General features: G+C 44.0%; 1 protein-coding gene across 5 annotated transcripts in view; it reads left to right on the forward strand.

Moving 5' to 3' along the window:
* PLCB4 (phospholipase C beta 4) overlaps positions 1–26,759 on the forward strand; it is a 176,472-nt gene that overhangs the window by 61,156 nt on the left and 88,557 nt on the right. For 4 of the 5 annotated variants that reach the window (XM_063152829.1, XM_063152834.1, XM_063152833.1 and 1 more), the window contains exon 3: positions 6,184–6,251. The exons of the other annotated variant lie outside the window; for it this stretch is intronic. The gene's annotated coding sequence lies outside the window, so the exon portion shown is untranslated. The remainder of the gene's footprint in view (positions 1–6,183; positions 6,252–26,759) is intronic. 5 annotated transcript variants of the gene reach the window in all.

Here is a 26,759-nt window from a genome sequence, read left to right on the forward strand (position 1 = left end):
ACAGAATTAAAATAAAAGTATAAATAGGACAGCACTACGTGCCTGTACATGCACAAGTGTGGATTCTCCTGGCACTGCTGACCCTTCAGCACTGGGCCAGCAACAAACTTCAAGTTGACTTAAATAAATCATCACTTGAGTAGTTTTAAAGAGCAAAAATGGACACATGCAACCCTCCAAAATCCTTTATTATGCTTCAAATCCATTGTAATGAGAGTCACTCTATTCTTTTTTTCATTTATATCAGTGGTGGGAAAGATATGAAGGAGAAAATCTGTTTTGATCAGAGTTTTATGAAGAAAAAGGAAATAACAGATAGTAAATGTAAATTTAATTATTGTGAGGACATCCTTGACTATATTGTCACAACCTTTTTATACTGCCAAACTGTCCCCTGCAAAAAATTGTCATTGATTATTCTATTGCCATGCTGGGGCTACCATTGACAGGTTTCAGGTTTAATGCTTAAGAACACAAGATGGAAGTTTTGGCAATCATCACCTGGTGTTTCTCCTTGTTACTTTTTCTTTGCCATCGTTCCCAGAACTGTGCTGCTCAGAGCGTGCAGCCCTCCCTCACCAAGGATAACTCAATTTCTCTTTGCTGTTTCTGTCCCATTTTCCCTGCCTGCAGCCTGGCTGGGCTGTAGCAGTTGGTTCCTGTTCCCTGTGTTTATTCCCCACCCTGGGAGCTCCCGGCCGGGTCCCTGTGCAGGCAGTCCCTGTGTGTTGTTCTTTCCCAGTTTCCCAGGTGTGGCACCCTGGGAGGGACATCCCTGAGCCTGCTCCGCTTGGCAGCCATGGAGCCATGGGGAGAGGCTGGCACCTCTCTGCTGGCACCTCCTGGGCGTGGGGAAGGCAGGCACAGGGCAGCTCAGCCCCTCTTTTTTGGGCTGCTTGTCTTGCTGCAGCGATTGCAGTGCTCCTGCTCTGCAGGGGAAGGGTTTTATCCCTCCTGGGTTCTGGGGAAGGAGCCAGGGGTGCCTCAGAAGCAGAGGCTGCCCCCAGGGTGAATGAGCCTGTTACTGCTGTGACCAAAGGATTTTCCCTCTGTTCCTGCCACAGCCTGTTTTACAGAAAGTTTTTGTTTGTTTTCTGTGGCAACCACAGGCTTCTGTTAGAGGATTCTGCATGTCTCTGCAGCTGGGATATGGGTATATATTGATTTATTTTTTTTCCTTCATGAAATGGCTTTGTGGGTTTGGAAATCTTCCTTTAATATTCCAGCTTGAACAGAGGAAATAATATCAAAGACTGAGTGCTGTGGGAAAGAGAAGTGATGTGTAACTGTCATTTCAACAAAATCAAAATCTTATCAGATACAGAATCTCAAAATTTGGAATACCCTCTGCCCCACATCATCTGGACGTGGCTTTTACTTGTTCCCTTACAACCCTCTGTGGACAGTAATGTTCCTTACAAAAGCAGCTTGAAATTACAGCCTTTACATCCCTTAAAGTGTTAATCCCTTATTCCAACACATCAAATGTCAGCTGCTTGTTAGCATGGTGCAATTAAAGCACACATAAGGCAGCAGTGAAGACAAAGACAAATTGCATGAAATAGAAGTGTGAGGATGCAGGTCCCTGCTGTATTGCTCTGGGTATAATGTTTGCTGTTCCCTCAGCTGTGCTCATGTTTCTGTTTGTCAATCCAAACCTTAACCCTCATCACTGAACCCATAAGAAAAAAGAAGGAAAGAGGCGAGCTTTGGTTGGGTTTTTTTTTTCCCTGTTAAAATAAAATAAAGACATTGTAAACTGTGTTTGCCACTGGGAAATTGCAATGGTCAGCTTAAATTGTAGTCCCTGTGTAATTTCTGCAATCCTTGTGTGATCCATGTGTATGGTTTGAAGGCCCTCGTGCAGGTGTTTGCTCTTGGATGGACAAACCCCCACTTCCCCTACTCTTTTTGCTGTGGGATTTTTAGGAATGTCTCTAAGAACATGTGTTCTTCCTGCTGCCAGAATTAGGACAGATTGATCCATGTGATTTGGCCAGAGGCACTACCAGGACAACTCTCCAAGAAAAGAACCACAGTACTGCTCTTCCCTCTCCCTGTTTGCTGGATCCCCAGGTGAATGCAGGCCTTCTTATTTATCTTCCAAATGGTCCAGCAGTCCTTATATTAAGGCAGAAATTACTGCTCTGTCTGGATTGCTGCTGCAGAGCTTCCAGTCACAAATATTATTTTACTACAGCAAGAATGAAGTATTTCAACTTTTAGCATACTGTACAGCTGACTACCCACGCTGGGCAAGAATACAGAGATTCTGTATTCTTGGCTTGGGCAGTTGCTAGATCTAAATCCTGCTCCACTATATCTTTATTGTGTTCTCTTACAGCAATTGAGTGTTTGAGTTTTTTAGAACAAAGAGAAAATGTTTGCTGTCCCCTCCCTGGGGGCTCCTTTTCCTGGCAGGGCAGTGCAGTGCAGGTGGCAGTGCCATGCAGGTGGCAGCTGTGTGTGCAGAGCCCCTTTGTGGCTGTGTCCCTCTGCTGCCCAGGCCCCAGGAGCCAGGTCACTGAGTGCACAGTGCAGGGATCAGGACGTCTCAGGGGCAGCTCTGCCTCTGCTCCAGGTGGGTTTTTAACTTGGCTTCAGCTTTGGGTCAGAGGTGGCATCAAAGCAGAGGTGTGTGAGTGTTGTCCCTGGTGCTGCAGTGGTGAGAGGGGTTTGCTCTGTGCCCAGCAGGGCAGGCTCAGCTGGGACTGGGGATGGGTCCTGTGCTGCCCCAGCCCCTCTGCTGCTCAGCTGCCACACTGCAAGCACTGGCTGCCACTGGTAGCTGGGCTCTTTTTTCCTAGTTTGGTTTTTTCCCTGCCATCAACATGATTGTTGGTGTCATTTGTGGCTTTGCTGTGATGCTGATTTGAAAAAGATAATATCTAAAATTGTTTTAAATAACAAAGTATTAAATAGCAAAGTAATAATATGTAAAATTGTTTTAAATAACAAATAACACATAGCTAGATGTAGACAACAGCTCTTCCATGATGTAGTTTACATCTAGCTATACGTTACTATCAAGTAGCAACTAATTAGCATACATCTTAATAGTCTGAAGGGCCCCAGAACCATTCTGTGCTTTCCACTGTGTCTGGAAATTAGTTGAGTCCTGCATGCATGGTGTAATCAGCCGGTTTCAGTGTGGTGATTTATAATTGCAGAACATGGTTCAAAGCTCAGCTTCACAAAACTGAGAGAAATGGGTTGCCTGATGTGCAGCAGGCCAGCTGTGTGACTGTACACTCATTTCTGTGGCTGCAAACTGAAACTCACCCTGGGCTTCTAGCCTGTTATTGTTGATAAAATTAATCACATACTTCCATGTATTATCCTGTAAGTATGCACAGAATTCCCACCTGACCATCCATTTGATAACTTAAGGAGGCCCTGGACTCCAATTAGCACCATGTGATGGAGTTAGGCCTCAGTGCCACCTCTTGTGAATTGTTAGTAAATGTTGCCAATCAGCTGTTTAGATATAAAATATTCTTTTTTTTTCCCTTTCCCCCCCCTAAGTTAAGAAGCAACACTGGTAAAAGCAGATGGTATCTTTTATCAGGCTGACTGCTGAGACCAGCCATTAAGTTTTTGGACACAGGCTCTTTTCCAGGTCTCTGAAAAATAGCTCTGATAATGTCACTTATCATGTGTGTGGTCTTGCTCCAAAAAGATTTGCAGCATTGCATTGGAGGTTCCAGTTCTTTCCTTGTAAAAAGGTGACTGGAGATGACTTGTGAAGTTGTGGGAGGAAGAGAGAATTGAAGTTTATATAAAATGTCCCTTTTGTTGCTTGTTCTCACAGGAATGTGGCTGGGATCTTTCTTCAGTGAGCAGGGCTAGAAGCTATTCCATTTTTGTGCCTCAATTTCAGAAAAGGCTGAACTCACTTCCTCAGAGGATGTTCACAGAAGAACGAGGTGTCCAAGCCTGTCCTAGAGCAGTTCTTAGATCCCTGACAGATGAAGCTGTTCTGATGCTTGACAGGCTCACTGCATGCTGCCTAATGCAGGACCAGGGCTGGGTTTTTTCCTGTTTACAGAAAAGTTTCAAGTCAAATTCATAGTTTCACCTGGAGTTACCAGAGTTGTCCAGCTTTGTTTGGATTCTGGATATGAGGGGGGCTTGTGTTGGTGAAGTCCATTTACACAGTTCCTCATGGCAATGAGTAATGCCAGTTGTCTCTGCAGATCTTTTTATACATCACTAGTGTTCCTTAGCCCTTATCTCACAGTATTGCTTGTTCTTTCCAGAGATCAACAGGCTTCTGAGAACTAATTCCATTTAAAAAAAATAACCCAGAGAACAGGTTACAAGTTTTGTCTGTGCTTCTGTGAAAAAATTCAGGTGGTGTTAGAATGTAAAGCAGAATGCAAAGTGTGGGGAATGGGAGCAACCACTTGATGAGATTTAGATCAGCTTGAGTTTGCCTGTGCCTGGTGCTTGGCAGATGGCTGGCAGCAAGCTGGCAGGGATTCCACCTGTGCCAGTGTGGGCAGTGTTGTCTTAGCTAAGGGCAGGGAAGAGTGACAAGGTGCTGCAACTCCTTCTGCTGCCATGGCATGGCTGTCACATTGCTCCACACTCAGCTCTGGGGGGTGAAGAAAGGGTTTATGCCTTCAATTTCACAATTGCTATTTTAATTAGCCCTTTAAAGGTTATTTTTTTCCTCTTATCTCACAGCTCCATCTACTGTTGGTGCACTTGGTGTTATTTAATCTTCAGTTTTCTCCTAAACTCACACACAGCAAACAGCTGATTTCACCTTTTGTGCACTCTTGGACTTCAGTACCTTCTTTGTCCTCCTTGTTCGTCCCCAAACTTCTCTGCTGCTTTCCTCTTGCCTGTGATTTACTGTGAGTGCTGTGAGCAGCCCCAGGACACTGAGTGACAATTTTATTTGTTACTCAGCTCTCTTTGGATCGCAGGCTGAAGACTGCTGCTTGAGGGGATTGCATGGCAGATGGGGAACATCTGCTGGAAAAGTCTTCTTATCTGCGCACACATCTCATTGTTATGTTCTTCTGGCTGTAGCAAACTTGCCTTGTTAATTGCAGTCTTACTTCACCGAGCTGAAATAGTTACATGGGTTTTAGCCTCTGTCTCTCCTGGCTCCTTGTACATCAAACATCAGCTTGCCTTTTGTACTTCAGTGCTCTACACCGTGATTCCTGATGCCCTTGCTCTGTTTCTCTTGCTAATAAGTAACACGCTCTCACCCCTGACCAGTCCAGGCCCCAACCCTTTGTTGTTCATTTTTCCCATTCTCCACTCAAGACCTTTATACTCTTTTTGTGGCCTCTTGCAGCACAAGATGCGCCCCGATGAGCTGCCTCGTTATCCTTCTTCAGTGGCTCATATAAAGTCTCTTTTCTGTGAGCAAGGCCCAGTTTTGAGGCTCTTGTGCAGAAAGTGTTTTCTCAGTGCTTCCAAGGAGCCCCGGTTTAGCAGTGTATCCCTGGCAGCCGTTCCCATGAGCTCTTTGGCGTGTGGAATCCCTGGCAGCCGTTCCCATGAGCTCTTTGGCGTGTGCAATGACTTTGGCTGTGTTTTGGTACAATGCCAGCCAGGATGGCCTGGCACTGGTACCCACATGTCCTTGCTAAACATCTGAGCTGCAGCAGGGTGCACCTGGCCCCAGGGCAGGTGGGATGTTCAGAAACCTTAGGAATGGATGGGGGATCATTAGCCTTGTGCTTTGTAGCTGTCATGCTGTACTCCTGGGATAACACTCCCTTGCTACTGGAGCTTGTCTGTTACTCATTCTGGAGTGAAATCTTCCCAAGTTTATGTTGCTCGTCTAAGGAAGACACGAAACACAAAATCAGCTAGTATTTATTCTGGGAAGAGATAAATGTGGCAGCACTGTTCAGCTGCTCCTTTGTGATGATTATTAATCATTCAGGATGCTTTATGAATGTTAAAAGCTGTCCTGGTGTGCTGCAGTGGGGAATGAGATGCTTCATCCAGAGCTTCCAGCACTCCCAGCCACAGTCCATCATTCTGCGTGCAGAACATTTCCCAGGAAGGATTTAGCAGTGGCAGAACCCAGTCCCGTTCTGCAGTGTTTGTCTGGGTACTGCACTTTGTGGGCCATGGGAGGGGTGTTTTTGCAATAGTGAGATCTAGCAGATAACACAGGTCTCAGACTGACCATCTTGTTTTGTTGCTTCACAGAAGGAAGAGTTTCCCAGCAAAGCAGTCCAGTTAGACCACTGATTGTCCACCCAGCACAGAACTCCTATGTAAGTTGCTCACTCCTAAACTAGAAATCACAGCTGAGTGCCATTTGCACATGTGCTGCTAATGGAGCCTGTCTCTCTCTTGATGCATCAGTTTGAACTCTCAGTCCACTATTGTGACCAGCTGTGCACACACACATATATGGGGATATCACTCATATATTGTCCTGTACTTGGTATGCTGAAGCCCTTTAGGAGTATCAGAGACTTCAGTATGTAGTTTGTAGGGCTCATGTTTCCCAGCAGTATTGGCTTACAGTGTTTTATAATGTCAGCCTAGCACCGTTTCTGTGGAAATGAGGCTGTGAACCTCATCAGGAGCCAGTGCTGTCCTTCAGAACAAAGGGAAAGACACATTTTTTGTGCTGTAGTGTAGTCACTGCCTGAGTATCCTGTCTGTTGTAGACAGGAACAACTTGCTGGTGTTGGAGGGGAGGTCAGCGAGCTGGGAGTGCCACTGAAGTCTTTGTTACCTGATCTAATGACTTAAGACAGCCAGGACTCAAAAGAAACACCTTTATAACTGAGGAGAAAGCTTGGGGAACAGTGGGGAGCACGGGTTGTTGCTGCTGGGAAACTGGTGTTGGAGCATTATTTCCACAATTGGAGCCTGCTCAGTTTGTCAGGGAACAGTCAGGGGTGGTGGTGTATAAATGACCAGCTTGTGAGGAGCAACTCTGGGGAGAAGCAGTTAGAAATGCTTCTGTACAGCAGGGCTGCCTCAGCAGCTCTAGGATTTCCCAAAGTGCACCTTAGCAAAGCCTTTGGACTTGGCTAGCCCTGGTTTGGTCCATGCCAACCTCAGGAATTGTCATGGCAAAGCCAGGCCAACAAAAAGATCAGCAAAATGCTCCATCTAGTCCTTGTTCTCACTAAATGGGAGACTTCTTCATGACTGAATTCTGAACTCTGTTGCCATGGACGAGTGTCACACAACACTGGCAACTGATGAAACTGCTGCAAAGCCTTCAGGCTGATAACAAATACTGGAGTCAGTGGCCCACACTTAAAAATACTTGTTTTTCATCCAGAAAATCCAATTTTTCAAGCCCAGTGGAAAGGAACTATTCCCCTAAACAACTCCAGGTACAGCTCTGGATGTCTTGCTACTTACTGGCTCTCTGTGCCTCATGGGTCTCTAATCTGCTGAATTCTTCTGGGAAATTAGGGTGAGGTTCAGTGATGAGCTGTGGCAATCACTGCTGAGTGGCCAGTCTGCCTAAAAGCTGTCATCTCCTGGGCCAGTGTCACCAGGGCTCTGGATGACCCCAGGGAGTCTCAGAGGGCAGCTGAGAATGTTTCAGTCTTTTTCTCTGCAGTCTGTGCTATCCAGAAAATTCTTCACATAGACAGTGAGGGAGGAGGGAGTACTGCCTTGTACAGGGATTACCTGGAACTGCCTCGCTCACCCATCAAATGGGTTTAGCTCCAGGCCAGACAACTCCCACTGTCTCATCTCACATCCTCAGCTCCATATTCTCCATGGATATACCAGATATATATAGATACAGATAGATATACAGATATTGCTGTGTCTTGGCTTTCCCCTCTGTCCTGGCTTGTCATTCAAGTGGCACTGATTATCCCTAAACTGAATCTGTTTGTTACTAGCTATAACCAGTGATTAGAATTCTTGAAAAATATTGCTGTTTTCCTGAAAATAAAGCTAGTGCTGGGCAGAACTTAACTAATGCAAACCTGAGAAATTGTGGGTGGATTTTGTATTCCCAAAGGGTGAAATAGTTGACAAAGCATGGCAACTGACAAACAGCAACACAAGTAATTTCTGGCATTCATATGAGGCCAAGGAGAATACATGCTGCACAGAAACCAAGTGGATAATGAAGCATTTGGCTATGACAGAGCAATAACATCCAGGCTGTCCTGGAGTTCAGAAGGCGTTTGCAGTGGTGGTTTGGTGCGCATGGATGCTTGTGTGTGTGTGTATCCTAAAAGAAAATGAGTCTCCAGTTATTGAAGCTTCAAAATGCCAAAAATGATTAGCTTGTGCTTGGACTTAGTTTTAAGGTGTTCTTTAAGAAGTATAGATAAGCATGAATTTTAAACCAATCCAAACTTCAGCACTGGAGCTCACTGTTTGACCTGTAACAAGATTCTGTGACACATCAAGGCTCATCTTCATCAGCTGCATTTGCTTTCTGGAATTAAACCTTATGATGGCCTTGCTGACTTTTCATATTTTGTATACAGCTTTGAAGCTTGTTTGATCCTCTCTTAGAGTTCAGCTTTTCTCACAGCAGTCCTGAAAGTAAAAGCTGCACTTGAGGTTGTGGGGGGATAGAATGTAAGAGAATACAGACAGTGCAGAAGGCAGTCTCACACCTGAGGAGTTGCAGCTGTACCAATCCCCAAAGTCAGGAACAGGCCTGCCTTTAGCAGGCCACAGCTGTGCCCAATAAGAAGAAGAGTGCTACAAAAGAGTGGGTGAGCTGGCTGAGGGGAGGGCTGCAGTGTGGTGGCTGTGCTGTGAGGAAGGAGGAGTCAGTGCTGCAAGGAGATGCCCATGAGACATCACCAAGGAGGCATGGAACTTTTGCAATAAGATGACAACAGAGGTCCTTGAAATAACAGGTATTAGAGAACTTTGCTATTTTAATTAATGTGCGCAAGGTTGCACAGTGGATGAGATCTGTTTAGCATAGGAACTTACTGGAAATACTGAGATTGAGAGTTCAAATTCAATAAGCAATTTCTAAAAAATTTGGGCTTCATTTAAAACATTTCAGCTGCTGCTGTGTCTGGTGCTTTTTGTATAACAAAATGACACAGTGACTTTACAGCAATTAATAAACTCCTTGTTTTGATACTTGCTGCTGCTTCAGTGGGAGCTGCTTTGCAACATCAGGCTGCTGGTACAGCCTGAGCTTTTGCTTCTCAAGGATAATATGTCACCTTTGTCAGATGTTGCCTCTTTTGGTCCTCAGTCTGTTCCATAAATGCTTGGAAGTTCAGCTGTCTTTTGTGGATTTCTTTCTTTCTTTGGTTTTTGTCCCTGCTGCTTCTGTTTGTTAGAGTTAATTGTTCTAAGATCAGAGGAGACACTTTATTGTGGAGAAGATGAATAACAGAAGCAACCAGGACATCCTGTCTTCTACAGAAACTTGAGGACCCCCTTTGTGAAACCTAACATCAGTTTAAAAAAAAAGAAATTACTTGCCTTTTCATTTTGTTCTTCAAGTATTTTATACCTTGATGTTCTCTGCTGCGGGCAGTGTTTTGTATTCTGTTTGCTGAGCTGGTGAAGTCTGAATGTTTCATAAAAGCCTCTTTGGGGAGAAAGAACCAAGCAATTTCCCCTTCATGCAAGCAGCAGGATTATTAGGGCTTCATAACTTACTCCTAGAGGCAGGAGCCAGAGAAAAGGAAGGTGAGCCAGACTTTCAGAATTAGGGAGAAAAATCCCCCACAAGCAGCAATTTATTGCTTTAGCTCTAAGCTAATTTACTGAGTCATTCTTGTGTGGTTGGAAGGTTTTGTGTTCTCATGTTGCACAGTGATTCCAAAGTTCTGAGGCCATCATAAAAGTGGAGACCTGGAAGGAAATGCACAGAGACAGGCGTGGGCAGCAATCCTGCTGTCTCTCCTTGGACACCCCTGCCTGGCTTCCAGGGCTGGAATTTTAGTCAGGGTTAGCACATTAGATTAGCTATCTGTCAGCTTGGCTTTCTGTTATTTACAGCTTGCTCTTATGAATTTAACACAGTTGATGATACAGTGAGACCACACCAAGAAAAGCATTTAACACCAAAATGCTGCTTATGGCTCCAAGCTCCTGAGAAGGAAACTGCAGAAGAATATTCTGATAACTAACAGTGTAGTTACATGCTTGGTCTGGTCCCCTGGGCTCACCTCGTGGCTGCCATTGCTAGAAGAGTCTTTGACTGCTTCTCCAAGTGCTTGCCCTCCTTTTGAGGCAGTAATCCAGACTGCAGGTGCTGCTCCATTGTCAGCCAGTGAGAGCAGGCACAGCACACACCAGGCTACAAGGGGCTCGCAGGGGGAGCCAAAGATGTCAAACATTTGCTTCCCCTCCTGTTGTATCAGACAGGCTCTGCCTGTTGGCATCCTGCTGGCTCTCTCCCTGCAGTGAACAGTGACACAGGACAGGAAGTGTGTTTTGTGCCCCACAGTGAGAGCCTGCTGTGCCACGTGCTTGTAAGGCTGGCACAGCTTAGGGTTCAGATGGATTGGAGTTCAGTCATCAATCCTCTTTCCCAGGACCTCAGTAACCAGGATGCCGCCTTGGTGAAATCTTAACCTCACACAGCTGCCTTGCTAATTCTGCCTGCTGCTTGGAGAAGGGTCCAAATCAGTGTTGGCTTTGAACACTCAGGTACTGCCTGAAGGGCCAGTCCAGGAGGTGTTTGTATCCCCTTAGGAACTGATGGGGACTTCTCTGCACTGTGGACCTCTGGAGGTTCACTTAGCAGCTAACTCATTAACTAATGAACTCTTAAATTCAGTGTAGATGGCATCAATAATTCCTCAGCCAGTTCTGCCTAGCATGCATCTGTATGCTGCTGAGATAAAACATGCAACCAAACAAAAACCCCAGACTCAACAGTGTACTTGGGTGATATTTGCCATCAGCAGTGTTACTGAAGCTGGTGAGACTGTCAGCAACCCCATGCTAAGAAATTTCTGTTCTACCATAGACAGCAGTAGCTAAAATAACCCAGCTATACAGAGAGCCCCAGGACTTTATTAGCTTTGAAAGTGGACAAATATGCAATAAAAGAAGGTTTCTGCCACAATAGAGATAAACTGTGATCATGGAATGACATGCAAGAGTTAAAAGTTGGGAAGATCAGATCTGAGGAATTCAAGATTTTTTTCCTTTTTTTTTTTTCTTTTATTTTTCTGGAGATATTTTAAGTTCTTGCAGCTCTAGGTGGAGGCAACTCTTTTCAATACCGTTGAAAATGAATAGGTACAAATCTTCATGTACTATTTTAATTACCCCCCTTGATTTCTTTTGCCTCTTTATTTCTTGCATCTCAGAAAAATTTATACAGCAATTTGCTAATTAGCTCTAGAAATTGATAGCAATGACCAAATTCTATTCAATAATGCCAGTTTTAGTGCAGTGTGACACAACTGTGCAAGTCTCAAATTCCCTATTTCCAGATTACTTCCTTAGTTTTGGTCTGTGAGAAGCCAGATTATTTATATGTCTGTATAACATGTTCTGCATTTGTAGACAGCCAGACAGCATGTTTTCCTTGTAGAACCAATTTGTGCACAGGGCTTCTTGCCAAGCAAACAGCTTTCCTGACATTTAGTGACTCTCTGAGTTCAACTCAGCCCAAAACCTATTTGCAGAGGACCTGTTAGCTGGGTAGAACATCTCTGAGGAACTTTGCTGACCCCATGCTGGGGACAATAATCACAGAGTGCCTTGGTTGGTGTGGAGAAGGAGAAAGAAAAACCCAACATGACCCATCTGGTTGCACTCCACTTGAAACAGACATTTAAAATAGACACTTTCTCTCAAAAGGAAATTTTAATCAATACCTTCAGAAAAATCTCTTGGCTTTGCCCTGCTCCCTTCTTGTAGGGAATAATGCTGTGCAGAGATCTAGAGGAATTTTAGGAGCCTGCTCTCCTAGCTTTAATCATCTTGTAAAATTCCACATAGACACATTATTTGGGGTTTTTTTCAAGTCTATATCTTATTCTAGAAGTAGGTAATCTTTGAATCTCTGTATCTCAGCCTCAGCTGGAAAAATAGTTCACTTTATGTATGTTCTGATTGTTAGGAATGAAAGCTCTATTTCAGAGTGGCTGCAGGAATTGTAACTCTTCAGCTGTGCTGGTAAGAATGTACAGCCAAAGAAATGAGATGCAAGATCTTCTGCTGGACTACTTTTGAGTTGATCTGGGATGACAGAACCTATTTCAGGCCAACAGTTATTCTGAGGTTTCCATGGAGATTAATGATGTCACAGGAGCAACATCTGAGTGCAGATTGCTAGAAAACAAGGCTGTAATGTTGTAGTTTGCATTTTTGTAAACTCACAGAGCAGCAAAGCCCATTTTCTCAATGGGTTGCAGTTTGCTTGTGATTTGTGCTGAGTGTGAGCTGAAGCTGTGCTTCCAGTGTGGTGTCAGGGATGGTTTCAGGGCTGCCTTGTGCACAGCCTGCTACAGCTCCTGCTGCTATCCTCACCTGCATGTTGTAAGCTTTCTTGTGCTGCTTTATTAAACCCTGGCATTTTCTGTCTGCTCTTAATGTCTTTAAGAGTGGTGCCCAGGTTTGCTTGTGAGGGTATTTGCAGTGGATGAGTATGAAAACTGGAATAAGTTACAGCTCTGCTGAGTTTTCTGAAATGTAGGAGCTGCCACAAAGGACAGCAGGGGGAACACAGTGGAGAACTGGCAAAGCAGGAAAATACAGAAGGTTAACAGAGGCATAATTTAAAGCTAAAATTTGGGCCTTAGGAGTTTGAAAATTGTTACCATTACTTGCAGTTTTATAGAGACTAAAACTCCACTCCACTGCAGAGAGATTGCTGCCCGAGGACCTGGATGTGTTAATAATGAAGGCATTGTGTATTTGCACGGGGCTTCTGCAGTGCTAGGAATAGTGTTAGGAGACCCAAAGGTGCCTGGATACTGTAGGGGATAGAATATAAGAAAATAAAGGTAGTGCAGAAAGTAATCTCACCCCTAATGAGTTGCAGCTCAGATCAGGAGCAGATTAGCAAAGATTAGGAGCAGGCCTGACTTTAACAGGCCACAGGTGTAACCAATGAGAAGAGGAGTGCTATAAAGAGTGGGGTGGTGGTGAGAAGGGAACTGGAGTCAGGTGGCTGCTGTGTGAAGGAGAAAGGGTCAGTGATCTGAGGAGCTGACCATGAGGAACACCAAGCAGGTATGGAACTCTTGTGATAAGGAGATAACAGCATGGAACCCCTGCAATAAGATGACAACAGGATGCCACTGAAATTCCACAGCTTTGCAGCAATTCCTGACTGGGAAGCAGGCTCTGCAAGCACTGCTGCTTCCCTGTTACTACCTGGTATGTGTTTTAGTTCCACAACTGTGGTTTTGCTATTCATTGTTTAAGGGATCCTTACAAGATGTTTGCCAAAATAGAGGCCAAGAAGCAGTACTTGAATTTGGCAGAGTGTGGGGGAATAAAGACTTTTTCAAAATAAGGTAAATGGAGGGGAAAAGTTTAAAGATTTTTCTGCATAAGTTGAATTCAGTTTTATGACTAAAGCTCTTGGTGCCTCTGTAGAAGCAGCTGCCTGTAGAAAGGAGCTCTTGTTTATTGAAGAACAGTCAGAAGAAGAGTAATGACGGTAAACAATGTCAAGTCTCTGCATCCCCTGGCTTTGTCAGGAGATTAAGCAGAAAGCAGCCTTTTCTGGAGCATCTACTGTGCTTCAGTCAGCAAACTTGGCTCTTGTTTCTTAACTGTAATTGTAACAGAAACAGCTTTTGCATAGAGGGAATGCCAGACTATGGAAACTCACTTTTCTGACTTGCACAAGTTATCAGAATGTACTTACATTTCAGAGAACTTTGGGGTTTTTTAGAAAGCAAGGCACCTCTGAGCTTGGATCCTTTCATGTCTGAGTTCAGCAGGAAAGGAGCTCTTTTTTCCCCCAGGCCAGTTTCTGAATTCCTGAAATGCAAAGCTTTTGCAGCAAGAGAATGGCCTACTCTGATACAGGACTGACAGCTCCTCCTGAAAATCAGGACAAGTTAATACATCCCACATGTTCCCTGCCCCAGTTCTGCAAATTGATTATTTTGAAAAGCTAAGTAAGCCTATCTTTATTTTGCAGGAAATGTTTGGTGCCATTAGGCAGCAAGGCTGTTGAAAAGAACAAAGCTGGAACAGCTTTTGATAATGTCCTCAGAGAAATGGCCAATTGCTGTACAAGTGATACAAACAGGACTGTTTGTTCTCACTGGGTGCTGAGCACTTGAGAGTTCACACACTTCATCATGAGCCTGAAAAGGAGTGAAATTCTTTTGAAATCTTAATATTGGGCCAGTTTGCAGATCTGGCCCTGTGCCAGTGACCTGCCCCTGTGTGACTGTCCTACAGTAATGCTGCTCTCAGTGCTTGGTGATCACCTGGAGGGTGGCAGCTCTTGTGCTTTGCTTGGTTTCAAAAAAGGGGAATATTTGTTATGGGATTGTGTTCTATGAAGCAACAGAGTCAGTCTGCAGGTCTGGGCATAGCAGGTTAGCAAGTTTCATACACAGATAGCAGGAGTCACTCAGTGTGGGAAGTGAAGCCTGGGTGTAACAACTGCAGGCTGTGATCCTGCTCTTGCTGTTTCCTGGGAGAGATTAGGGTTTAATGAAGTGTTCTGTAGTCCATAGCAGTGCTGTGGCACCTTTGTGTTTGTTAAATGGACAGAGAGAGTTCAGAGTAGAGGGAGGTTACTGAGAAATATTATTGTTCCATATGTTTTTAAGCACATTCCTTCAGGAGAATAATCTTTCACATCTACTGAGTCATGCAGATGGTTGCATAATTGATTGATGTGTTGTAGGCAAGTATCCTGCCATCCATCTAAATTTCTCCCTTCAAACAATGCCTTTTGACTGGGTTCTGTTACTTTCTAACCATGTTTGGCAATGTTTTGGTGTGCTGAGTTTACTTGACCAAATACAAAGTTTACTTAACCAAATAGAAAGTAACGGCCTGACAAACACAGAGATAAGAATCATGAGCTTGCAGCAGTGCATAACATCTTTTTTAATATTGCTGGGGGGGTTTCATACTTTGCTGTAGAAAAAAGAACAGTCAGATGTCTGCTTCTACCTCCTTATCTTCTGCTGACCTGTCACCCCTTCTCTTCGCCCGTTGTGCCAGTGGTTTTGGGAATGAAAGAGCCTTTTGTAGGTACAGGCCCACCTGTGGGCTCTTCACTAGTGGGAGGCACTAACCACTGTTGGGAGCAGCTGATCTTGGGCAGAAAGAGAAGAAAAGAGAGGGAACCCTGTGCCCAGGTCACACTGAGCAAATCCTCCAATGCTGCTTCTTGTTTTTAACAACTGATTTCTCTCTCCCCAAAATATGGAAAGGCACATGCATAAAGCACAAAGTACAGGGGAGCATCAGACCGCTTGCCATGAATCCATAGCCGTGTCACATCTTGCTTGGAAGGTGTAATTGGTCTAAGAATGAGGGCTGAGATTTCTGCTGGTGAATGTGTCACCATATGGGGTCATCACTTCAGTTTTTCATTGCAGGGACATTGTCGTCGTTTTGACATGGGAGGAATTTAGGGAAGTGATCCAAAAGCTTTTTGTGTAGCTGACAGTCTGTTGGGCCACTGGGAATTTGGACACACCTCTGTGAAACATGTTAGAGACAAAAGAAGAGTGTTAGATAAGTCTCCATAACATTAACAAGAGGAACTTCTCTCCCCAATAAACTAAAGAAAAACTATTTTAGAGGTGGTAAGCCAACTGGAAACTTCAGGTCTGGTTTCTTTACATTTGCTTCTGCATGGGGAAAAACCCCAAAGTTAGTAAAAAAGTGACTGCTATAATTCTCTCCATGTTGAGGACCTTGAAGGTGCTCCATATTATGCAGACAGAAAGGTCTCTGGAGAGGGAGATGTCTGGGGGGAGAGCACCAGGGGCTTATGCACACAAAGCTCCAGAAGAGGAGAGAAGAGCTGCCTTACCTCGTGGTGCTTAATAATAATGACTGGAAAGTAGTTTTCCACGAGTTGGATTGGCGGTTAATCACAGAGGAGTTCCAGCAGCTAAGCCAGAACATTCTTCTGTGCATCTGGTTTTGATGCTCTGGAGGATTGCTTCTCTCTTCCCTGGGACTGTGGAGGGTGGCTGCAAATGTTGTCAGAAAGATCAGAAGATCAAGGGGGAAAAATCTCTAGCTTCAACTTTGCTATTTCTGTGTCAGTCCATGGCTCTGTGTCCAAAGCTTATCTGCTTTTCTTTTCAGCCATTCTCATTTAGTTACCGGGTGATTAATAACTTGTAAGCAAGCTTGTCTCACCTGAGGTGCTGTACTATCAGTGAACCTTATCCATAAAATCTGGAACTTTAAAAGCTGATAGAAATACATAGCCTTTTTTTCTGTCTGCAGTGCATGTTTTTTTTTTAATTTATTTAAAGTCCCTATGTAGGCTTTTTTTTTTTTTAACTCTATGGGAAAACTGAAGAAAACAACAGGGCCACATGAGGGAATTCCATATTTGCTTTTGGCATTTAATTTCCATAAAGAGGAGGATCCTGTTGACTCATAACATTTCTTTTTTTTTTCTTTTCCAACTTGCAAATGTTATGAAAGCATTAAAAGTTAGTTCCTTGTTGTCAGGGTTCCAAGATAGATGTTTGCATAGTAGATTAGCTGTAATATTTGTGGAGCTTTGAAAACAGCTTTTGGGCTGGTGTTTCATTAGCAGGATATGAAGCTGTATCATCATAAAGGGCATTAATTCGCCAATGCATGTTTCCTATACAAAATTGATGAGATTATAGACAGATAATGTACCATAGTGACTGCAGAGCCATGAGCAGATGATTAGTGGTGTAAAGCAGAGCAATGTGCATGTATAACTTGTTCTCCCTGTTAAATATGGTTCATTGTGCCTCAAATCTTGCCACGTTTTTATAGTGGCAAACCTCGTAATGGGATGGCTTAAAACTGGAGAATTGGAGTTTGGGAGGATAAAACACCATACACAGGGAAGAGTTATTTCAAAATAAACCCCTGAACTCCACTGTCTGAAAACCTGTAGAGATAACATCTACCTGTTGCAGGAAATGCCCTCACAGCAGCCCCCGAGCCCCGTGGCACTGAAAGTTTTGCCTGCCCTGGTGCCTGTGCTGGTCCCAGCCCCAGGATAGCTGGATAAACCAGGAGTGATCCCTGCTTTCCTACAGGCCATTGAACTGAGGGCTGCATTCCTTGCCTCTCCTGATCCAGCTCTGCAGTCCACTTCAATGGGACACTGATGAAACTCTGTGTGAGGAAATTACATATTGAACTGTCAAATTGCAGAGATGGAGCTATTTCCAGCCGTCCTACTGCCCATCCTCGTGCAGCCAAAGATGGCTTGTCTTGCCCCAGCCACAGGGGTGGCAGTCGGCCCATGCTGTCCTGCCCCTGCAACACTGTACTGCTGGAATTCCTTTAATAGTCTTTAGCACAGAGTTCATGTAAATGAGCTAATTACCAGCCTCTGCCCGGGCTTCCATGAGTGCTGAGGAGTGGAACAGAACGATTTAATTTCCCTAGCATATTCTCTTGGCACCTTTGCATGCGGAATATGTTGCTCTAAAGCATCCCCTGATACCAGATCCTTGGCTGTGCTCCAGGAGGAGTTCAAGTTAAAAGCATGCAGTGTAATTCCAGGGTTGGCAAACCTCGAGTTGTCACCTTCCCTGCTTCCTATAATTCTGCTGTCTGTAATGCGGGCTTTCCTCCTCTCTCGCAGAAGATGATCTTGCATAAGTGTTTAAACTGTGAATCAGGGATTACAGCTGGCACTGCTTATGCATATGGTATTCTCTTGGGAGAGTAATTAAGCTGAGGTGAAGTGATCACATGAATCTTAATATTTGCAAATTCATTACACTTAGAAAAGGACTGTAGAGTTCTCGGTTACATTGGCAAATGAGTGTGATTGCCTCCCACTGTAATTTTCATCTTTGCCTTGTGCTTACTCTGAAATGTTTGCTGCTGTCAGAGGCAGGAGTGGTGTATTTTAATTCCCCATTGAAATTCTTGTGAAAGAGTCTGTGTGGAGGGTACAGGAACATTTTGACTGGCTGAGTGTAATTATTTAAATCCCAAAAAGTTTTGGGATGTGGCCAGATCGAAGCTAACAGGAAAAGGAATTTAGTCGAGGTCCTGTTTCTCCTCAGCAGTTGGGTCCAAATCCTGGAAACACTCTCAGTATGTGTTCACTCATTAATTTTACTGCAACTATCAAATAAATCTAAATATAGACATAAGTACTGGCAGGTATTAGCCAGCTAGTTCTGTTAATTGAAACATGCTGATGTCACTGAAGGTTCCTTTAATGGTAGCTGCATTCCTTGGCTGTGTAGATACCATTAAAAAACAAAACATGTTTTAATCCTCAGACAGGAGGAGTAGTGTCTACGTGTTATTTATACAAGCCTTGGCAATCAAGAGGAAGTCGTAGGTCTGCTAATTATGTGCTGTTGATTGCCTGTCTCTCATCTTACTGCAGTGTTCCAATGGCCAGAGAGATCCCAATTTCCAGCTGAGAAAAGGGATTTCATTCTCCTGGTGCTTGGTGGTCAAACAGTAGTGCTTGCTCCCTGTGGGATGGCAGTCACAGAGCAGAGGTGTGCACTGGAAGGTTGAAGGTCACTGTGTTGTATGTGTCCCTGCTCAGCAGAGATTCCTGCTGCTGTGTCCTTGCAAAGTCATGGATGGAGACTCCGCTTTGCTTTATTTCTCCAGCATCAAGTCCCAGGTACCAGAGGACGCCCTCTTGCAAGGCACAGCGTGGGTGCTGAGTGAAGTTAGGGTCCTTAACCCTTTGTAGGTGATGGCAGATCACAGCATTGATGTTACTGTTGGACCCTGCTCCTCACTTCTTTTCTCAGATGGGACAGCATGGAAAGCTGGCTCAGAAAGCTCATGTTGTTCTCATTCTTCCTTCAGTCCCTGCATCTTTTAAATCCAGGATTAAAAGAAGCTGGATTGAAAATTTTAGGTAGCAAATCTCATGCAAGTACTATAATTTTTTTCAGTGTCCTAAACATGGTAATAAGGATTGTGTAGAGAAGTGCTTTGGTGCCTCATTTGTTTTCTATTTGAAGCAGCTAAAAGCATCGGTCTGGCACTGAGATAAAATCCAGTTTATTTTGCAGCCCTTAAAAATTTGTGTTCCTATTTACTGGGCATCCTTATTTTTGTAATAATTTATTTTAAAATATCCTATATTTAAAGAGAACTGTTTCAGAATTGTGTGAACTGGAAACTATGTTGCAAAAATATTTACCACATTTCTTTCAAACTGTCAATGGCTTGTTCTTTAGGCAGAGTACTCCCAGCCAAGTTGCATAAGTTGGGGTGCTTTCAGGATCACTTTCAGGATCACTTCTGCCCACTGGCTCAGTATGGGCTGGTGTTTCATCTCTCACATCATGCACGTTTTGTACATGTGCCAGTCTGCACATCTGAACTCCTGATTATAGGTCATACTGGAAATCAGTATTTTTACTGCTTGTATTTCAGGGGAGGAAAAAATCATTTAAACCACTGAACTTGCCAGAAATCTTAAATTAATATCTACTGCTAACTTTTCAAAGAGCCTAAAGGCAGCTTCTGTAGGGCTCTTCAAGAAATTCCTGCAGGGTTTGATGCAAGTCCGGCACTAGAGCTAACTCATACCTGGTGTGCTTCTGCTTTGGACTGGGGTTTTTTGTTGTTGTGCTCTCCTTGGCTTCTGAAGGAATGGTCATTACTGGAGTTGGTGTGCTTGCTAATTGTTCATGGTAACAAAGTGCTGGGAAGGGTTGGGGGCACCCAGTGCTGGGCACAGACCCTCAGGAGGAGCACCCTGCACCACCTGGTCTGTCAGCAATCATCTTCTACAGCAGCTGAGGAGCTTCTGGGCAGATTGCAGTCTCCAGAACTGATCATGGCTTTGAAATATTCAATAGGTTTCTGCAAAGAGAAAAGGGAAAATCCATGTGCTGTGCTGTCTGGGGTAAGAAATTTGAAATTTGGAAACCTTTGATAGTTGGAAAATCTTCTCCAGGGCAAAGAACAATGAAGCCGTTGAATAGGTTGCCTGCAAAGCTGGTTTCCTCTGGAGCAATAAAGGTGAAAGTTTGTCACATCTCTCAGAATGGAATGGATTTGGCCTTTCCTGGGTCTGAATAATTACATTACTTTATGAGTACATTATTTTAGAAGACTCCTCCAGTTCAAGGACCTAATGTTTGCTTTGGGTTTTTTGGTGGTTGTCTTGTATTTAGGATTTGTTTGTGTGTTTTTGGGTTGATTTTGGTTTGATTTTGGTTTGTTTGGGGTATTTGTCTGTAAAGATGCACAGACCTTTTATAAACATCTTTCATTAAGCTACTGCCATTATTTAATTTACTAAAAAGTGTTGAAGTTATTGTACGTTAACAATCAAAACTTCCTGAAGTCATACACTTAGTGATTTATTGGGATTTAGTCTTTCAATCATTTATTAAATCTAACATCTGTGTCCCTCTGCACAAGACTTGTAACCTTGAATCCTTTAGAAGCAATTAAACTTTGCATAAACATGCCAAAAATTTAAATATGTTTAGCTAACAATGAGGTATCTCAAAGCAATCTCTGTGCATTGAAAAATCCATGTTACATATATGTTACATATGTATATAAACTGTTTGTATGTGTGTGTATGCACATATATTCAAAATCTCAAAACCTGCTGTTAAGGCACAGGTTAGTTTGAATGAGATTGGCAGCACATAAGAAGATTAAATCTTCTGGGTCTTTTAGTCACTAAATATTGAATTTAGAACAGCCTGCTCATTTTATGGAGAGAAATAATTTGAGGTAGAGCTACCCAAAAGGCAAGATCTTATCTAGTAGCAAAAGCTGTGCTTGTTAGTATTTCCAAGCACGTAGAGCACAGCTGAAAAAAATCAGATTAAAATGAAGCCAGTATTTATTCTTAAGTGGAGTTCACCTGATGCCCTAAGTTTTAGCTTTCATATTTTCCAGATTCTGTACTGCATTAGTGTGTAACTCTGAACTTTCATATAAAGCGTTAGCTAGTTCTCTTCACAATCCTTTTCCAGCCCAAGAACTTGCAGCTTCAGGCCCAAAAAGGTGTAAACAACAGGGAATTGAGGAGGATGGGACTGCATAAGCTGGAGCTGGAATTGGACAATTAAACCAAACATGGAAATGGATTTTAAAAACTTATAAAAGTGTGGAAATGTGTGACAGCCCGAGGTGTATCCCTTGAGGCCTTTAAATGGATCCCAACTTTGTTCTAGGCCAGCCTCTCAGGCATCACAGCCCCAGTCACATCTTGGGCAGCTTGGATGTGCCACTAGACCTGATGACATCTTCACATTGATTTTAGTCTGTCCTTTTTAGTCTGCCCAGTCTATTTGTATTGTTTCCCTTCTCTTGAGAGATCACTGCAAATAGGAGTCTTGGTGGCTTTAATGTGGCGCTGAAGTCATATTTTCCAAGAAATGACCATTCTGGTAAAGCACTTACATTAAGAGCATCTAATAAAAGTGATTTAATAGAGGGAATTACAAAACTAAGCAAAGTTTAAATCTTATTATAAATTGCAGATTCCTCTGCAGCATTTAGTTTGTGAATTTTGGAATGTACCTCAGGGAAAATGGCTTTGGATCCAAGCATATTCAAAGCATGGAATAAGAACAAAAAAACCTGCAAATGAGCTGAAAATCTGGCAGATCCTACATGATGAGGTGCTGAATTTTACTTTGGCTCGACTGGTTAGCAATGACTATTAGAAATGTTGCCAGCTCTGATTGAGGAGCACCAAAATGAAGTAGAAGCAGGGTGCTTATTTCATCATTAGCTTGTGTGGTAATGGAAATCTGTTAGAGGCTTCTGTGGGGGTAATTCTCACAGTGGGTTGGGATAAATCCTGTGATGACAAGAAGCAAGAATGCAAGTCTCACACTTGGAATGAGCTTCTAGGCTGCCCTGGAATCATTTGATAGGGACTGTGGCAGCTGTGACTCTGTGACTGTCATAAAGCTGACTTTACAAACAAGTCAAAATCCGTAGGGAAATGATTAGTGAGCATTTGAGATGTTCAGAGGAGTGGGCTGGGAGGTGCAGGTATAGTTGTGACCCCAGACTTGGAGGGACCAAGCTGTGCTTTGACTTCACACTGTATTTGGACTGGATTTGCAACTGGTTTTAAAGATTAAAACATGTAAATGATTCTCTGGAGTTCACAGAAGTGTGTGAGCTGAATCTGGTGTTTCTGGCCACATCACTGAGCATGTATATTAGCATTATAATTATCATTATATCCCCCTGCTCCTGTGGCATGTCCCTGGCTCTCAGACCTGGATTTGGAGGAGCTGTGTCCATCCAGCTGAGCAAAATCTGCCATCCCACACAGTGAGGATGTTAAAGCACAAGGGGACTCATTGTGCCATGTCAGATTAGAAGTTCTGGTGAAAACTGCCCTTTGATATATAAAATGAGTGCCACTGCTTATCTGCAGAGTGCGAATGCAATTATTGTCTTAGGTCATCTCTGTTTTCTGTCATTCATAGCTTTTTCCTTGTCTGTGAGAGGGGTCTGTTTTTCTGGGGAGCTTTCCAACCATCTGATGGACAGTGCTGTGCACAGCCCAGTGTACAGATGATTGTACTAGAATTTGATTTTCTAATCCCAAAGAGATGTAAAGAGGAATTTTCCCCTTGTACCTTTTTTTTTTTTTTTTAAGAACAGTTGAATATATTCAATGTGCTGGAAATTAGGGTGAAAATATCAAACAGTCCTCTTTTAATTCAAGACCATTGGTCCCTCCAGATGTCTACAAAAATTTTAACTTCAAGAAGCTGATTACGACATGTCAGCATATATTAATGAACAATAAGATAAGCATTCTGTGAAAAGGTAAACTTGTACCATTTATTGTAAGATTTCAGTGGACAAAATGTCTTTAAAGTCATTAATGCTGTCTAATATTTTCCCTTCAGTTTAGTTTTGGTGTATGTCCTCTGGGTTTGTAGTTTCTGTCATCTTTTTGAATTGAGGTGCTGGAGGTGTTCCATTAAGGACTGGATGTGGCACTCAGTGCCCTGCTCTGGTTGACACACTGGTGTTCAGTCAAACACTGGGCTCAGCAATCCCAGAGATCTTTTCCAATGTGATCGATTCTGTGTGGAAGATAATGCAAAGATTCCTGTTTACCCAGGTGCTGTGAGCAACAGCAGGCTTTGGGAGCAACAGAACAAGTTGTGAAAATTGTGATGAGCGTGTGTGTCGCACTGGCTGATTCTCTGCCAGCAGAACGCCTGGCACTTGCATCCTCTGCATCTCCCAGGTGTGCCACCATCCCAGTTCCTTCTCCCAGTGCTCACAGCAGAGGCACTGGGCTCCTCCCTGAAGGCAGCAGGGCACTTCTGTGTCATCTGTGCGTTCACTGCCACCATTTATCATTGTTTGCTTATGTCTTTTGCAGAATGAGAACAAAATAGGTTTGACGTGCCATTCAAGGTGTTCTTGACATGGGTCACTTGACTCTGGCCAGTGGAGGGTTTACACTGAAGCACTGTTTGCAAATTCTTCAAATGCTTGTGGGGTTCTCTTGGGCCCTTCCTGAGCAGTGGTATGTAAGCTGAGCACAGGTTGGAGTCAGTGGGGAAAAATGCCTATTTTTCCTGGTTCAATTTGCTTCAGTTTCCTGAGTTTCAGTCACAACTTAATCCTTAAACAGTGGATTTGTTGAAGAAAACTTCCAATTTTAAAGGCTGGAGTACAAACCCAGGGTTTGGATTTCACCCATGCTTTGGCTGTAGTAATTTTAGCTTGCAGTGCACCTGCCTGGAGGGGCTCATAGTTGGAAGACAGAAATCTATTAGAGAGCTGTGTTTTCAGTGTCTTGCCATGTTACAGAGGAGCAGGTACTCATTTTCACAACACAAAATCAGTATTAGAGCAACACTGCTTGTACAGAGTGATTTATGAAGGTTTCAGTATCTGTAGGCTGTTCTGAAGAAATACCAATGTTACTGCAGAGTTTTGGATAGTATCGCTGCAGTCTAGAATCATCTCTGGTTGCTTTGTGATACTAGAGGGCTTTCAGCCAGCCTGGTTTGGGTGGCTGTGGATGCACTGCAGAGCAGCACTCACAGGTACAGCAGAACCTGCACACCATCATTCCCAGGATCCCTGCAGCACTGGGAACCAGCTGGGAGCAGCTGGCTGTGCTACCAGGGAGCTGTGTGGGGCTGAGAAGCTGGACCCCAGAGAGCAGCTCAGAGCTGGCTCACACCTCTGCACACTGTGAATGTGCCACGGAAGGTGTGGGTAGAGCATTCCTGAGCTGCTGCTGCCCATGGGGTTTCACCTACACCTGGTCCTTGACCATGTGGGCACTAAGGGACCGCCTTGTTCCAGCTGGAAACATCCCTTAATTCATGCCAGGGATTTCTGTGTGTGAGCAGAAAGGTGGATAGAGGTGTCACATTCTCTCTGTACTCTTGATGCAGGAAAAAAAGGGAAGTCTCTTAATACCCATGCATGAAAAACAAACCAGACCAAAAAAAAAACACCTGAATTTTTATACATTTATTTTGGTTTTTCTTGTTTAAAACATTAACTGAAACTTTAAAGGTGTAGCGCATGGGTTTTTTAAAGATTATTTTTGTAAACAACATTGAGTACACTGCTAAGGCTGGTCTGTGTGGGCATGCCTTGAGTGCAGCTGCAGGTTTGATTGCTGAGCAAAGCCACCCACTCTGCAGAGTATTATTGCTGGTGGGATTGCTGATGGAGCTCAAGTTCAGTTTGTGGCACAGGCAGTCACAGGGGTTCAGGGAGCGCGACTGGAGCTCATACCTACAGCTGTGCCTTTCTGTTAGCTTTGGGGTTTTTATCTCAGTGTATCAACCTGGTTTCTTTCCTGGTTTTGTACTTGTACTCCAAAACACAGCCACAGCTGAGAAATGCAGGTTTGGGTAGAGATAATGTTATCTTGTGCCTGTCAGGACCGGGTGTGAAAGCAAAAGGAAGTTTGATTTCTTTAATTGTAATGGAGTACTGTCCCTTACACAGCTTGAAAAGAGCAGCCTTTGTTTCCTAGATCTGATAGTTCTGCCGCAGTGAGAGGTTTGCCTGAGTAACTTATTTCTCCTTATCTTGTGTGTGAATTTGGATTTCCAAGGAAAAGCAGGGTTTCCCTTCTTATCACATCCAGCACCTGCAGGATTTTGTGTTCCACCTGATTTTCAAGTATTGCTATCCTGATCTTCAAGATCAGGTGGTTGTATAACCATAGCTTCAAAAACAAGTTCTGCTGTTTCTTTGTGTTCAACTTCCTAATAAATCATGGGATTTATTAATAAATACTCTTGAAAATATTTCAGCTTACCAGCTAGGGTACCTGTTGCATGTGGGTTTGCTTTTCAAAATTATATTAAGCAAGTTCCTGGATGGCTTTGTAACCAAGTCTTAAAGCCAAGTTTTCAGTACATTGTAAAATTTAAGAAGTGGCAAACTTGCTTTAGGACTGGGAGATCAGACCAAGAGTCCTGACAAAATGGGCTGCAGAGTATCAAAGGTGAGAGAAATTATTCTCAAAGTCAGCCAGTTTTCAAAATGCTGGTGGTCTTTCCCATCAGTGTGTGCGAGATGCAATTTGGAATTCACTGCTCTTGGCCCTGTGAGTGCTCCAGTGTGTCCTTGGTGCAGTGGCTGCTGTGTCACCTGGTCACTGCACAGAAGCAGCAGAAAAGAACAAAAGCACAAGAGCTTTCCACCCGTGTCGGGCTGGGCCTGGCTGGGATGAGGGCACTGGGGCTGGCAGCAGTGGCATTGTCACAGAGGGAGCAGGAGCAGGGTTAGCACTGCTCTCCTCAGTCACAGGAGCTGCATTGTCCCCTCCTGGCCCTGGGGGCTCCGGGGGGCTCAGCCCTGCTGGCACTGTGAGCAGGCAGACACAGAGCTGTGGGGGTTTGTGTGGGGTCTCTGCAGGGAGGAGCCTCTGGCTGCCCTCATCGGGGTGGGCTCCAGCTCCCTCTGCCACCAGCCTGGGGACACAGCAGGACACGGGTGTCCCCTGCCTGCCTGCTGGCAGAGCACATCCGTGCCCTTCACCTGGTTCACCAGGAGCACTCAATGTGAGCTAACAGCCCAGCCCTTGCTCACACACAGATCTTGGTTTGCATACAGCGATGAGCAGCATCATTCATTAACCCTTAACGAGCCCATGCAATCGAGATTTTGAGAAAACAGCAGAAATACAACCCAGGAAGGGAAAGCTTGCTTAGTTTATTTATGAAATCTGTTATTTCTGGTGTTGTGCCAGCCACTTCTGTTTCAGGAGAAGCAGCAGCCTCTCCCTTCCCTGTGCTCCTTTTATCTGCCATCCAAAGCAGCCTTGCCAACAAGCTGGTATGTCAGTAAGCACAGCCTGGTTGCCTGCCTTCAGGAGGCTGCTGCCAGCTGCTCAGCTCAAAGCACTTGCAGACCACTCTGTGTTCCTGGGGATGGCAAGAGAAACTCCACCTGGGCTGCTCCCTTTTCCCTCCATGTGCCATTTCACTCAGATGCCCAAAGACAACAACAAATGGAGCAAAGAAGGGATTCAATTCAGCCGTGCCATGACTGTGCAAAGCACCCTCTGACATGGATGTGGACTGTACAGGAACCAACCCTGCAGGGGATGTGCTGACAAAAGGAGAGATTGATGATCTAAACTCTATATTAATATTTAAGCAAGCAAGCAAACAGCAAACCCACAGTGTGCAACCTCCCTGGTGCAAGCTCTCAATTTGCAC

Source organism: Melospiza melodia, chromosome 3 (genome assembly GCF_035770615.1).
Source record: "Melospiza melodia melodia isolate bMelMel2 chromosome 3, bMelMel2.pri, whole genome shotgun sequence".
NCBI classification, from domain to species: domain Eukaryota; kingdom Metazoa; phylum Chordata; class Aves; order Passeriformes; family Passerellidae; genus Melospiza; species Melospiza melodia.